This window comes from Zea mays, chromosome 7 (genome assembly GCF_902167145.1).
Source record: "Zea mays cultivar B73 chromosome 7, Zm-B73-REFERENCE-NAM-5.0, whole genome shotgun sequence".
NCBI classification, from domain to species: Eukaryota; Viridiplantae; Streptophyta; class Magnoliopsida; order Poales; family Poaceae; genus Zea; species Zea mays.
The window spans coordinates 70,186,361-70,197,111 of NC_050102.1; the positions used below are offsets into that span (position 1 = coordinate 70,186,361).

Below are 10,751 nucleotides of genomic sequence, written 5' to 3' on the forward strand. Positions count from 1 at the left end.
AGCAAGAGGTTCTTGCTACTACTGCAAGAATGAATGACATATCATCTGCCAATGCCACAAGAAGAGTCTAGTCCGACTTGAGAAGAAAATCGCAAAGCAATAAGTTCCTTAAGTTTGGAAGAGTCTGTTGTGAAACAAGAACCTATAAGTAACCATGTATCACCATTATTTTCTTGCTAGCCTTCCCTAATCTCGAGGACAAGATTCTTTTTAGGGGGTAGATTTTGTAACACCCTAAATTCATCACCTAAACGTAACCTGTTAATTTATTAGTTTCCATTAGAGAGGAGAAGATTATTGTTTTCAAATAATAAAAATGGTGATATAAATAAATTGAGTAATTTCTTGAATATATAAAATTTTGCTAAGTGTTTGGTGCATTCATGACGAGGCATAAATTTTGTTTGCTAAAGAATTGCAAGGATTATATTTTTTTATTTTTTATTTGAATATTTAAAACATATTATTAATGAATAATGTATTCTAAAAAAATAAAAGAAATGCATTTCGAAATTAGGAAAAAAAACTCATCGTACTAATGCACGCATTAAAAAAAGAAACAAAATTTGAAATTTGAAAAAAAAAAACAACAAAGAATGGACGTACGGACCCAAGTCTCCCAAACCAACTCAGTGGTAGCCGCCTCTCACGTTCTCTCACCAGCGCTTGCGTCCCATATTGTCAGGCATTTTTTTTATGTTTCTTCTCCCTTGCATCTTTTGCTCGGCAGTCGGCAGTTCGGCACGCAGTCTCTCGCCGCTTATCAGCCTCTCGCCTGATTTGCTACGTCCGTTACCGAGCACCCCCTCATCTCCACAGCAACACAGCCAAGCAACACCGCCGCCTCGCCTGCTCAGCTCGGAAATGCAGCACCTCTACCGTCGCGACCTCACTCCTTCCTCTCTCTCTCTCTCCCACCACGACGTTGATTCCTCTTCACGCCATTAATGGCTGTGACCGCTCTGATCCCCTCAGCGCCCCTCGCCTCCTCTGCTCCGTGATGCTACAGCTTCCGCCAGCTCTCTAACGTCTGGGCGTCATTCGCTACACACTGCTGCCAGCCGAACAGTTGTCGAATCGCCATCAATGGATACTACGTGAGTGCCCGTGCGTTGCAACAGGGACATATAATACCACAGTAACTTATATACAAAATGTGTGTTTTACTGTTATGAGAAAAGGTTTCATAATCTATATGTGATCCTGGCCATACATATATTTTGTTATTTTAATCTAGCAGTTTCACCACTGCATTGCAACCATCAGTATCATGCAGACTTTGATATATGTCATGATTTCTATGGTCTCATCATTGAAGAGCACGTCCCACATCTGCCGGAAGAAGTTCTCTCGTACATCGTCAGCCATCAGGCACACACCACCATACGCGTTTGCTCAAACAAAAAGCAAGTGTGTGTGTTTGCGAAGAGATTTAAAAGCAGACCAACACAAAAGCTACCCCGACGGTGGCGAGGATGGCGAATTGATCATTGCTGTCGGTCCTCCTCTGCATCACCTCCGGCGTCGAGATGACACCACAGTCCATGATATAGTAGTCGTCGAACGCGCGCGACATGGCGAGTACCGATGACTCTTGGCTGGGCTGCCAGATGAAGTGCACCTCAGGCTCATCAGCAAGGTAGTACACCTGGCCGTTGCACCACCGGATGCGCTACTCCTCTACATACATTATGTTCGAGGACACTCACACAACGTCAGCAACGACCGTCGTCCCAGCGCACAAGAATTCATGGCCGAGCAGTAGCGATTTACATGGCAGGTTGGGCTTCAGATGGACGATGAGCTGGACGACGAGCTGGACGGCGTGATGGCGCCACCGTTGGATGCTATGCCCAGAACAACCCGAGAGTTGCCGACGTTGACAACGACCATGAGGTCCCGCTGCTTGACGATGGACAACGCGGTACAGCCGCTCTGGACCGTGTCCAAGCGGCGGCTACGTCGGAGCTTGTCATACACAGTGGCTCATGCGGCCATGTAGGACTGCTTCCAGAGGTCGAACTGGCAGTTGTCAAGCTTCTTCTCGTCGTCGACGAGCGACGCCAACGTGAGCGCCTCCTACTAGTGGTGTTTGTTCAGGATATCCAAGCAAGAAACATGGATTCATCCTTGACGTTGGTTTATGAAAATGACTCACAAGTCAGATCCATGGAAAAAATATTACGGAGAATAAATGTCACACATGCAAAAAAAGAATTTAAGTTAAAACATTATTCAAACAAAAGAAATTGCATGCAAGGCTCTTCTAAATACTACTCCCTCCATCCAAAAATATAATTCAAGAATCTCTGTGAATCTTATATACTACTACGCATTGTGAAAGGGTAGAAGGTAGTCTTGGGGAGAGATGTAGTAGATGTTTTTTCTGTAATAGATGTAGACATAAACACACATGTGGTGTAGCGATAGCTACTGCTTGCATTTGTCTGAAAGGTCGCGGGTTTGAATCCCTTTGGGATCATTTGTGTTTTTTGATTTTAGCTAGACGTGGGCTATATGTGGGAATGGAATGGGAATGGGCTTTGCGGGAAGTGGGAATGGGAAAGGCAGAACAGAGAATGGATTGTGCGGGGAGGAGGGAATGGGAAAGATAGAACAAGAAATGAAAATGGCAGAACACAGAATGGTAGGCTACTCTTGCAGCCTGAATAAGTAGTAGAGATATGCATAAAAAGTTCCATAATGCATGCATGATGCCATCACCAATCAATTAAAAAAATCAATGCTCAGGTCTCAAAGCACATGACAAATGGATGACACCTACTATTTCTACACCATAGAATTGGGATCCTGCATTTTTTATAAAAAAAGATTAGAAAAATATGTCTGAACATGGACACCAGGTGAATTCCGATTTACTGGAAGATAGATATAACCTTTTTATTTTCTTTTCTTTTTGTGTGTGTAATTGGTCTAAGGTTGATGGCATCACCCATCTCACTTTCAGTCGTTTAATTAGAAATTTTAATACTGTAGACAACTATTCGCTTCGGATTAAAGCCAACTGTTTAGATTGCTGCAGCTACAATCCATAAAGACAAAAATACTATAGAAACAGTAGAAACTGATATAAATTAAAGCTAAGCGAACAGGCTAGGATAAGGCAAACAGCCTCTAGGGAATGGCCGCCGATGTCGTACCTATATAAACTAACCCAAGGGAAATACATAGAACTGTTCATGATATAAAGCTTTGTTGATCTGATGGAATGGGACAAATCACCATTCATCAAACAGGTAGGTCAGATGTGTGTAGGCCTGGTAATGGGTCACAATCCGGCCCCAACCCCACTCCAATCCTATAAGTTTAAAAAGTGAACCTAGCCCTACTTAAATCCAAATTGATTTGATACAACTCAATTCAATCCGTTTTTTAATGCCTCGACATCCTAATCCGCCTCGATCCTTTTAAAATCCACGGGCCAATCCAAGGGCCTTCATATACAAGTAAGCACCACCATAAGCTAATGAATTAGTATAATCCATGGGCTCACAAACAAACGATAGAAAACAACCACAAAGTGCAACCATGAAATTAGTATCCTCCATTATACTAAAATGTTTATCAACTCACAAGCAAAGTCGCTCCAAGCATGAAGAGAAACTGCTCGCAGTAGGACTACAATATCCATTATACTAAAATGTTTATCGACAGCCATGATCCAACTGAATTCAGATAACTGAACTTAACAATGTTGCTCGGCAGGACTCCTCAATGAGTGAAGGCGGGTCTCCTCAATGTGTAGAGGCACTCGCAGGAAAGCTGCTTTACAACAGAAAGAGAATCACCGGAAGCACCAAGGAACTCCTTAGCCTGGACAAATGTAGAGAATCAACAGAAAGAGAATCACCGGATAGCCATTGTAAATGGTGCTTTACAACATAAGGATATTTATATACACTTATACAGGCAGTTTACCTTGCAGCAGAACCACTGAGCTTATCTGCCTCCTCCATACTGCAGATGACTTCCTTTCGCTTGTCACCGGAAGCACCAAGGAACTCCTTAGCCTGGACAAATGCAGAGTTAATTGATTCAGAGTTAGTGTTTTGCATGAATTCACAAATGCAGTAGCATCAGTTGAGATAGCCTCGTCAATTGATGAAACCCCCTCCATGGCCTAGGCTGCAAAATTACCAATTCAAATCATTCAATTGAAATTGTATCGGTTATAATTTATACACACACAACAACATGCTTATAACAATATTTAACTCTAGAACATGTACAATTAGCTATCCATATATTGACGATCAGTTTTTAGTGATACAATTTTTTATAATATTTACGATCAGTTAATTTGGCACATGATGGTATGTCCTTATACTGAGTTGATTTCAACCAAATTAGGAAAACAATATACAATAATATCTTGGGCTGGGGACAAAAACAACCTACACTGAACAACAAAAGCCAAAACTGATCTGCAAAGGCATTATACTTTCTGCATTTGTAAGCTCTTGTGCATCATAAACTAAAAGCTCAGGACACATAGTTGAAATAGGGTCTAGTTAATTATCTTACATATCGAGCAGACTGAAACGGTAATGAAAGTAGCACCAAGAGTAAGAGCTGTCAACATTCAAACTAAAATTAATCTAAAATAGACTCAAACAATAATTAAAGTAGCACCGAGAGCAGGTGATGGCAGGTAGCTGCTTAAATGGAGAGATTAAACTGAAGCTTTCCTCCTAGAAAGAACTGCACCTATTGGATGACGTTGCAGCAGAGATCTGAGTTGGGCTACGGCTGGGCTACGGCTGCTGGGTCGAGAGGAAGACCTCCACGATAGGGACAACGTCTCCACGAGGCCGCCTACAGGTATCGCGTTGCCTCCTTGCGAGCGTCGCACCGCCGCCTCCCAGCGAGCGCCACCTCCCTGTAAGCAGCACGACGGTGCGGGTGCCTGAGAGATTGAGACGTAGCCCTTTCACATGATCCACGGGCGTATGCCCTTTCATTCGATCCAGTAGCACATTTGGGCTTTGTTTGATGATCGATTCGTGTCGGTCCTTTAGTGGAGTGTCTTGATCCAACTCTGCCCTAATCAGTGGAGAACCCAAAAAAGCTCAAATTTGTTAGCCCGCGAGTTTAGAGCCCCTTTCTATCCATGAGTTTATATGGCCCATTCCCAAGCCTAGACGTGTGATTTCCAAGACAGAATAAAATCCCATCTCTAGTGTCTACTTTGATATGGTGCTACCTCCCATATCTGCAAGAATATCATCTCCTCATGTCACATGCAACTTTTATCCACATCTACTATCCATCAGGAACAAAAGAATTGAGTTACGCGATATTCCGAGGTGAGATTTTTCAACAAAGTTTACTGGTCCTGAGTCTAGGCTTTGCTGCTACCAGCAATGGAATAATAGTGTGCAATGTTGGCTCGAAGAGCAAGGACCATGAAGCACATGTGAGATTTCGCTGACAGATTTGAGTAAACATTGGGCCTGCAACCTTTCAGGCTTTGTGTAAATGAGCCATCGATGCGAGTTTCTTGTATGGAAAATCAGAAAAAAACATGGAAATAACTCCTTTTTCTCTATATGAAAAAAGAACTTGACGATTGGTAGCTAAAATTTTAGAGGGAACAATCCAACTTTATTCAGAAAAAAGTCGCGCCCAGTCTCTCCGGAAAACTATATAGCAAAATAAAAAGTTCAACTAATAACTGAGCATATGATAGTGCCAATTAGTTCCTATTGACATGTAAATAAAATGGTAGCGACCAAGAGGAACAACAGAAGTATCATCTATTTTTCAGAAAAAGCCTGGCTGCAGTTGTACATAACAGAATGAAAAGAACAGCGACAACAAGAGTTGTTCCCAACTAACTTGTCGCCATATTAAGGAGATTCTATGCTACCTTCTTAGAGGATTTAGCTCCCTCTGCTATCTACCCCTCTGAACCAAACTGCTTTCCTCGTCTGCTTCTACTTTGCTCTTCATCTTCAGAGTGAACTTTGGTCCAAAGATTCAGAAGCGAAAGCTGCTAGTCGGAGTTGTACAACTGAGAGAACAGTTCCAGAGGTAAGATGGTGGCTGTGCTTTGGTTTGTTTTTTCTGTTTGTGATCCATTCATTCTACTGTATGCATAGGCCTCTAACAGTCTATTCTGGAACATGAACATCTAGGACACATGTGTATCCTTGTCATTCATGCAAATTGCATCCTTGTTTGTTGTCTCTCTCTTTTTTGTGTGTTTCTTCCTTGCCATGTTTTAGTGTATATTTTGTAGCATGAAAGCTAAAATCTTCTCTTTGTACTACAAGGACATTTTGATCTTATTCTACATTCTTACAGGAGCTCTCTCTCTCTTCCTGTCGAAGGGTTTCACCAGTAATGGCGATAAAGATGAAGGGGATCTTCAAAGGACTAAAGATAATCTCTCAAATGTTCGGTAATACTCTCATCCAGATTGTTTCTGCATTTTTTTCATTACCTGACTTGAGTTTCTGTGGATTGGCTACTACATCCAGATTCTAAAAACTATAAAGGTAAAATGCATAAAAAAAGCAGCACTAACCAACTCAAAAGCATACGGTGAAAGCACAAGTGTACCTGACCAGATACCTACTCTTTTGCAGTGCACAAGGAGCACGAGATGGAGATCGGGTACCCTACATATGTGAAGCATGTGGCCCACATAGGTCTGGGCACCAGTGACACATCCCCAAGCTGGGTAAGAATGTGTGTGCGTTTTTCATACAGTTCTTCAACTGATGGCGATGTGTGTGTGTCTTTATTTTTAGACGGCTGAATTCAAGGGGACAGATGATTCATCAGCAGGCTCTGTGAGGAGCACGGCTGCGCAGTCACGGCAGACTTCTTGGACCTCTGCAGGTGATTCTTTTCAGCTCTCTGCTCATAATCATACAGGCAGCACGAGTAATCGTCTGCGCTTATGATTAGGGGGGCCTGAATCTTCTCGTCCTATTTCATACGGAGTAATGATTATTAGTGGCACGTCTATATCACATACACCAAGAACAAGAGCCTTGCTAACTGTCTCAGCGCTGCCTAGGTGGATCAAACAGGGGCAGCAGACCAATGGATTGCCATGGTCCGCTAGGGGACTCCTTGTTTTTCTCAGGTACTTCCTATGGTAAGGTCACAATTTGAATGAGAAAATTGGCTCACCGATCACCAAAACACACAAAAAAAGAAAAGGAGCATCCACCAATATATGTCTGGCAACATCAAGCAAAAAAGAACACGCTCGACATACTTGACGATAATAGCGTGCACCTTTCGCCTCAAATTATCCTTGCATTGGCATATGTCAAGAATATGTTTGGGTTTCAGCACAGGAGCAATTAATTAGTCACACTGAATGAACAAAGTTTTTTCATTCCAGAATAAGCAACGTGGTTGCAAATTTCCTCACCTATTCAGGAGCACCCTTGCTGACACGGTGTAGTTGCCATCGGCGTCAATATATGTTAGAGCAGTCCTCTTATCAATAGGGTTGAAGGGCAAAAAGTGGATTTCTCTTATACCAGTCATGGCCTCCTTAGGATCAGCAAGCATGCCATCCATGGCAGTATCGAAGGTGTCTTGGTTCTCAGTCCTTGACGCCCTTACAGCCAAGAGCAACACGTGACGATGATCTCGACGATGATGCCGACCACAATCGAGCAAATGCAGAAGTTACTGATTGCTGTCAGGACTCGGTGGAAGTGTCCAACAGCTTCGGAGCCTTGAGGAGGTTGCCTAGCTGACCGTCTTTCCTGGCACCCATGGACGCAACAGGGGTGGCGCCGTCGCTGGTGGCGATGGGGGAGCACAGATCAAATGATTGATTCCGCATAATCTTGGGAGGTTTCTATATACATAGAAAAATCGATTTAACCTCAAACAAAAACATTGAATTTAATGCAACTCTAGTTTTTGTTAATGAGAAAATGTACTCACATGTACTTAAGTTTAGGCATAGTGGAAACAGTTTATGGCACAGATTCAGAGAACTTTTTTCTGCAGGTTACCTGAAAACATAACATAGTTCGACTTCCCCTTGAACAACGCCTTGTCTACCTTCAAAGATTGCGCCTCACCTACCATTCAATGATTCACCATCTTTAAATACATAGAGCCTCCATCTAATCTCTGATTTTGAAGCCGCTAGAGAATCTGAATATAATAGTTTTACACCAGAAGTTGGAACAAAGTGTCATCTCCAAGGATAATGCAGTGTGCCCACAACACAATAGACACACACTATTTGCTGCCTATAATTAATGGTTTTACCATTTCAGCAATTGGATTCGAATGATTTATTTTGCTACAAAACAAGCAAATAGAATGTTTATTAGAAAATGGCAATTATTTATTAGCAAGGGAAACAAAGATCAGTGAATGGAGAAGTTTAAGTATTTTCAGATAGATAAATTGCTATAATCATCATCTATAATATTCATCATGGATCACGCACCACCTCTTATTTTGCTTCAGGAGCTTCTGCGTCTGCTTTAATTCTTGCCAAAGTATCAGGATCTCCCTCTTGACCAAAATAAGAGTTCACTGTTACCAAGTACAAATCACCGATCATATCTAACGGATTAAGAACAGAGGCTCATAACATGACAATCAATATAGATGATGGATATATGTGAAGCTAAAAGATAACATAGATACATTTTTGTGTCCAGATCTATATTTGAACTTACCATGTTAATAAGAGTGGTCTCTCCCAAGCCATTTGGACCAAGAAAGCCAAAGCGCTGACTATGTGACATGGCAATGGATATCACAGATTTTATCTGCATTTTCATATTTTCACTGGTACACTTTCTCAAGATTGTCGCATATTTTTGAATAGGATCTACCAGATTCTTCTGATATCACAGATTAATCTAATTCTAAATTTCAAGCTCTAATGTTTTAATGAATCCTAGTATTTACGGTTACATTAATAACCACTAAGCTAAAAATAATCTTAATTGTGACTTTTTAGGTAGTACATAGTTTAAACTCATGGATTATCTCAGCAACCTGCTGAATCTCTTTCCCAAAAGAAATTAGACTTCTGGATATGTATGAAACTAATTGGAGTGTACCAAAGAAGAGAGTAGAGCACACCTCATTTACCAAATATGTTCTCTCCAACCGAATGGAAGCTCTCATCTCCTGAAGCTGTATGTTCTACTGCTGAGCTGCTTCAAATGGTTCCCATCTATGCGGGAGCGAACAAGTAGTGCTACTTTTCTCAATATGTATATGAAGGAACATAAGTGATCCAATAGAACACAAATAAAAGGATTACACCTGCCAATCCACTTTCATGATTACTCATACAACCCACTGAATCCCTGAGGAGGCCATATAATTCTCAAGTTGGGCAAATCGTGAGAATTCATAGACAAAGTGATACAAGGAAAATCCAGGTAGAAGGCACTACATCAGCTTCCAGCAAACTCAAGTCCAACGAGATCAAAACCAAAATCCCTCACCGTGCTGAGTACAATCTCGCACTCTAACACTGCGAGGAGGAACATGTTGACCCAGCAAGAATTAGAATTTCCATCACATTATGTTGCTCAAATAGCCACAAGTACTGCCTTACATCATCTGAAGTACCCTGAGAAAATATAAAAGAAAATCAATACTTGTCGTAAGCTAGTGAAGTGCGCTAGCAAAATTCATGTAGATTAGAATGCATTTGCAAGGCATGATGGTATAATAATATAATTCAAAGATCAAAGGTAAGTGCACATATCAAAACCAGAGATCAGTTTGCCGGGGAACAGAGCAGAAGAGATCTCTGGAGGTCGATGGAAGCAGTGACTCCAAACGTCCTAAATCTTACATGCCATAGTATGGGAAAAAATAAACTGATGACTGCTATGTCCTCCGCGTCCGGTGTAGGTTTAGGAGTGTAAAAGATTCACACCACAAATCAAAAAAGAATAGGAAGACGAGGGTTCGATCGGAAATCGGTGCTCACGTGGATATCGTGGGAGAGGGGGTGAGATGTGAGGACCCCGGTGCAGGTGCAGACCGATAGCTTAAGCGCCGCGATGTCGTTCGCCACCTTATTGGCGGCCACAGTCGCACATGAAGACAACAAGAATTCCACCACGGCCTTGCCTCCACTCTCAGCGGTCGCGGCGGCCTTCCTCTTGCTGGCCTTCGACACCTCGATCAGGTTCGGGGGCGCTAGAGTTATTGGGGACGTGGTGGCTGGCAGGTGTGCTGTAGCGGCGTCGCACGACGGGATTCACGCGCGGGATTCGTGGAGCGGTCGCGTTGGGGGGTTCGCGGCAGGCGTAGGGACGGCCGCGTGCGTAGGGGTTGCGGGGGGCTGTGCGGGCGGTTCCCGCATGCGTAGGGAGGAGGCCGTTGCGGGAGTGCGGTGCGGCATGGCTGGCGGGTGTGCAGTGTGCTGTAGTGGCGTCGCGTGGAGGGATTCGTGGAGCGATCGCGGCTGGCGTGCGGGCTATTGGCGGCGGGGGCAGTCTACACTGCCCCCTTAATAGTTAGTAGAGATTATGTCGTGGACCTTCGCTACTGCTCGTATCGACGCCCCATCTTCCCTCTACTCGCCTATAAGTTCTGTAGTACAAGCTCTTCTCACCTCCCTGTCTCGCTCTACACGGTAGTTTTGCTCGCCGAAATTCCATGCATTCCGACCTCCTCCATCGCCAGCAATATCCCCGTTGATCTCCCAACGATCTCACCTTTCACTCCCTCGCTTGCCATGTTCCTCGCTCACCTCAGCCCGATGCCGC

The 10,751-nt window shown here is 43.1% G+C and overlaps 1 long non-coding RNA gene and 1 pseudogene across 1 annotated transcript; both read right to left on the reverse strand.

Moving 5' to 3' along the window:
- Positions 1 to 656: 656 nt before the first annotated feature.
- LOC103633903 (plasma membrane ATPase-like) lies at positions 657 to 8,759 on the reverse strand (annotated as a pseudogene).
- Positions 3,543 to 5,108, reverse strand: LOC109940921 (uncharacterized). The gene is made up of 3 exons (XR_002263662.2): positions 4,729 to 5,108; positions 3,940 to 4,031; positions 3,543 to 3,834 (listed from the first exon to the last, which is right to left on the reverse strand). It is a non-coding gene; the product is annotated as an uncharacterized lncRNA (long non-coding RNA).
- Positions 8,760 to 10,751: the final 1,992 nt, after the last annotated feature.